This window comes from Nothobranchius furzeri, chromosome 12, assembly GCF_043380555.1.
Source record: "Nothobranchius furzeri strain GRZ-AD chromosome 12, NfurGRZ-RIMD1, whole genome shotgun sequence".
In the NCBI taxonomy this organism is placed as follows: Eukaryota; Metazoa; Chordata; class Actinopteri; order Cyprinodontiformes; family Nothobranchiidae; genus Nothobranchius; species Nothobranchius furzeri.
This window is the reverse complement of record NC_091752.1, coordinates 66418735-66423406: the sequence shown is the minus strand read 5'-3', so window position 1 is coordinate 66423406 and position 4672 is coordinate 66418735. Positions and strand designations below refer to the sequence as shown.

At 41.6% G+C, this 4672-nt stretch overlaps 1 long non-coding RNA gene across 2 annotated transcripts; it reads right to left on the bottom strand.

Moving 5' to 3' along the window:
- Window positions 1-3280: 3280 nt before the first annotated feature.
- On the bottom strand, window positions 3281-4256 carry LOC139062288 (uncharacterized). 2 transcript variants are annotated; one of them, XR_011515865.1, is made up of 4 exons: window positions 4087-4256; window positions 3948-4005; window positions 3803-3873; window positions 3281-3696 (listed from the first exon to the last, which is right to left on the bottom strand). It is a non-coding gene; the product is annotated as an uncharacterized lncRNA (long non-coding RNA). The 2 variants fall into 2 exon arrangements; XR_011515864.1 differs by having other exon boundaries at window positions 3281-3873.
- Between the last annotated feature and the right edge of the window lie 416 nt (window positions 4257-4672).

Genomic DNA, 4672 nt, shown 5'->3' with positions numbered 1-4672 from the left:
GGAGTAGAGTTGCCTCCCCGCCATGACAGCTCCATTCCCTCCGGCAGCAAACAGCCACGCAATCAAAATTCCCAGCGCAATCAACCTGCATAAATCCATCTTATCGCTTTGAGAAGGATTTAAGGTTAGCTGGGGCACAAAGATTATATTAAAAACGCACCGAAAACACACAAAAAACCACTCAATCAGGACGCCAATCTCTCACACAGCTGGTCGCAGCGTGCGCATGCACGAGAGTCCGACATCTTACTGGGTGAGCTAAAGCACCAGTAATGTCCTTTGTATCTGTAACTTTTATATCCTTGATGACAGCTGAAGCAACGTTCAAAGAACAGTTCGGAGCAAAAATGGCTATTTTGTTGCTAATTTGCAGGAAATATCTAGAAGAAAGTAGCTAAGGGTCCTCAGAAATGTAGCTAGCTTTGTCACTAGGCGTTAGGAACAGCGACAAAGTGGCACTGCCTCTCTCTCTGCTGCTAAAGCTACGGATAGCAAACGCTACGGGCGATGCCTGAGCGTGAACGCGCATGAAGCAGTCCGCTCGACCCGAGCATCTCTCTTTTTCTGTGATTTTACAGGAAAAACAGGCAATAACAGTAAAAATGCCAGGGCTCATTCTACAGGACCAGGGCATTGCAGGAGAATGTATGAAGAAGAAATTTATTATTTCTATACATGTTTTGGCTGTCAAACTTCCATAATGCCCCTTTAAGCGATTCAGAGTTAAAAAAGTGGTAGATATGATGTTTCACAAGGTGCTGCTAGAGTTATGTGAAATCTTACTTGTGATTTTACTATATAAAACATAATAATAATCAACTTCTCCTCCATGTTTGCTCGGAGATGTACGGAGCATCCTGTCAGCTCATTGGTCAGTGAATGAAACCTCCGCTGATTGGTCCTCGTCCGAGGGACAGCGATGAAAAGTTGAAAATATTTAAACTTTCTGGGATCGCGTCGCTGGGTCGCCTGTGCATGACACGTGCACGAGTGCAAAATTCCAAATGCACGTTTTTTGCATTTCACTTAGGGAGACCCGCGATTATCGCTTTGTCGCACATGTCTCATTGAAAATGAATGGAGGAGAGGCGATGTCGCCTTTGTGTGTTGAGCCCATTATAACATATTTTCATAACGGTTTATTTTCCCTTTATCTGTGATAGATGAACATCAAACCACATGAGGAAGACATAAAATGGAAATAATGTTTAAAAATGGCAAACAGTCTCTAGAAACCAGGTTTTTCTTTCTTTTTTTTAATTCAATATTTGGTGGAAATCACTATCAGGATGTTATTAAGGAATTATAAATTTTAATATGGGTATCAGTTACTAGAAACCCAGGCTTTATGTCCAGTATTCTTTTTTCTTTCAAGCTGATAAATAATGGAAATCACTGCAGTTGCAAAGTGGGAAGCACTTTAAAGAGCGGGTCAAGTGTGCCTCAGAGTCCTTCTCCACCCACGTATCAATTTTAAAAACTGCAACATTAGTAGGCGTTGCCTGGCAGACCGAGAGGGCGGACCAAGAGGGCGGAGCCGCGGCAGTGACGAAGACGATGGCTAACGAGACGATGCTAGCTCCCTTCACTCTGAGCAGTTATTAGAAGTGGAGGATGTTTCTCCCCCTCCTTACCCAGACACTCGAGAAGAAAGGGACCAAGTCTATTTGGAGGAGACAAGCGGACCTGAGCCTTATTGTTTTGAGCTTGTGAGTTGCCTGAAACTCCCGGAACCGACCCAACAGAACCAGCTCTGAATGGTAAGTAGCCGTTAGCCATAACATCAGATTAGCTGCAGGGTTTGGCTCCACGGCCCTAGAGAGCTAGTATTCAGCATGTTTTAATGCTAATAATAATAATAATAATAATAATGCATTTAATTTATAGGCACCTTTCAAGACCCAAGGTCACCTCACAAAACATGATAAAACTTACACACAAATAAGAATAAAATCATGTAAACAATAAAATTACTAAAAGTATGCTGTAAATGTCAGAGTAAAGAGTTTGTGGGCTAGAGAGTGTAAGCCAGGTTGAACAGGTGAGTTTTGAGTTTGGATTTGAATGAGAGGAGGGTGTCAGTGTTTCGGATGTCAGGAGGAAGTGAGTTCCAGAGCCGAGGAGCAGAGCGACTGAAAGCTCTGTTTCCAACGTTGGTGAGACGAGCAGGAGGAACCACAAGGTGGATGGCAGAGGAAGACCTGAGTGAGCGAGATGGGACAGCAACATGGATGAGATCGGAGAGGTAAGGAGGGGCGAGACAGTGGATACATTTGTATGTGAGAAGCAGGATTTTGAATGAGATTCTGCGTTCAATAGGCAGCCAGTGGAGATGCTGAAGAACAGGGCTGATGTGATTTCTATAGGGGGTACGAGTGATGATCCGTGCAGCAGCATTTTGGAGGAGTTGGAGCCGATGGAGGGATTTATGGGGGAGACCAAAAAGAAGAGAGTTACAGTAGTCAGTCCTAGAAGTGACTAGGCTGTGTACGAGGATGGCTGTAGCATGAGGAGTGAGAGAGGGACGGAGTCGGTTGATATTGTGTAAATGAAAGTAGGCTGAGCGAATGATGTTATTGATGTGGGCTTTGAATGATAAAGTGCTGTCAAGGATGACTCCAAGACTCTTTACATGGGGAGAAGGAAGGATGGAGGAATTATCTATGTTAATTGATATGCTGGGGGATATGTTCAGCGCGGAGGGTTTGCCTATGAGTAGAATTTCGGTTTTATTGCTGTTGAGTTTCAGGAAGTTTGAAGAGAACCATGATTTTATCTCAAGGAGACAGCTGGATAGGGAGACTGGGGGGAAGATAGCATCGGGTTGAGAGGAGATATAGATTTGAGTGTCATCTGCATAGAAGTGGAAATTTATCTTGTATTTGTGAAAGATATGGATTTATCTGTTTCACCACACCTGGTTTTTATCAGCAACAAATAGCTGAGCTGCTTAACAGCTAATCTAACCTGTTAAAGCAGGAAAACCACCTAAATGTGCTGGATAGCAGCTCTCCAGGAGCCTTGGGCTCAAGTTACAGTCTGCTGCATACAAAGTTATGAAACTACCCCATGAGAAAATTATTCTGTAATGTGTTCATTTATGTTACACAATCCCAAACAGCCCACTAAAACTGCCCTGATTCCATTATTTATTTACGGATACCAGCTGCTCTCTCGGTTCTAGGTCCTCTGGTGTCTGCAGCTGGTCTCCTGCTGGTGTCGTCAGGATCAGGAGCTTCCAGAAGAATGTGCCTTTCAATGACTCTTTCCCCCTTATTTGTTATATTAATTAAATAAATCTAAATTTATACATTTCCTGTTTTTGTTCATGTCCATGAATACTTAAACATGCTTGAAATTAAAACGAGCTTTTAACAGTGAGGTGCTAGTTTAATTCATCACAATAGAGCTAGTTAAACATGCGACAATGTGATAATTCAATTAATGTAATTTATAAATATCCATTAAAATATCAAAACTGGAATCAAAAGGAGATATTTGGCAGCACAAAAAACTTGTCAAACACTATATTTATTTTAATAATTGTAGGCAGACAGGAGACAGAGCTGATGGAGGTTCTCAGTCATCGAAGGATGGCTGAAGGCTTTCCAGGAACAGGAGATGTGGTGTTGTCTCTTCTCTCTCTATTCTGCCAGATGAGCTGATAGGTTACAGGTGTGTGAGGACATCCTCATGCTGTCATTACCAGATGACAGGAGTTATCAGGTGATCAGCCAGGCTAATGATGAGATGCAGAAAGAAAACAAATCCAGGACAGTGTACAATATGTGGTGTTGCTCACCTTATGTGCTCTTATAGAGTTATTAACGTGCGCCTGCCTCATGGTGTAGAGTGCATATTTTGCTGAGTGTCCTGCAATAATGCAGGTTATTAGTTAATTTACTTTTGATAGCAAAAACAAAATATTTAATGTAAAAGTTATTTACCAGGTGAATCAGCTCACACGTCACCACCAAGTGTCACAGGGCCAGAATCAGTAGCCTCCTTCATGATGTCATGATGTAATAACATACTTATTTAATTGTTAATATCTTAAGAATTCTGAAATTTTTTAATTTTTTTTACCTTGAACAGTTCACTGAGCTTGCACTGTCACTGAGGTGGAAGCTGGAATCAACAGCAGACACCTCACATCGTGGTCTTTTCAGGGATGTGGACGCTGCTCTGGGACTTTCTGGAAGATGAATTTCCGTCATGGTCCCTGTGTCACAAGACACGCAGCGGCTGTGAGCTCTTCTGGCTGGCTATGTAAAAATCAAAGAAGCAGCACATTTATAAATGTTTAAAAGAGCATAAAATCACGTGTAACAATAATCTGTAAAACAAATTAAAACTAGAAGGTAATAATAAAATGTTTACATAAAAGATTATTAAAAATAATTCACCTGTGCTACGCCGGTAAGGCTTCATGTCAGCCTGGACAAGTACATTCTTGCAGCTAAATCAGTCTGACAGCCAGTGTCTTGGGTAGATTTAGCCAGAAAAAAATAGAAGCACTTTGTTGTTGGAGTTTATAAAGTCAGATAATATACAAAAGAAACTGTCCTATATAGGTGCTTTATAACATTCCTAGTGTGTGATTGTTGTTATAACGTAAAAGTCAAAGTCACATATGATGTGAAGAGAGCCTGAAATGCGACCTCCTGAACAG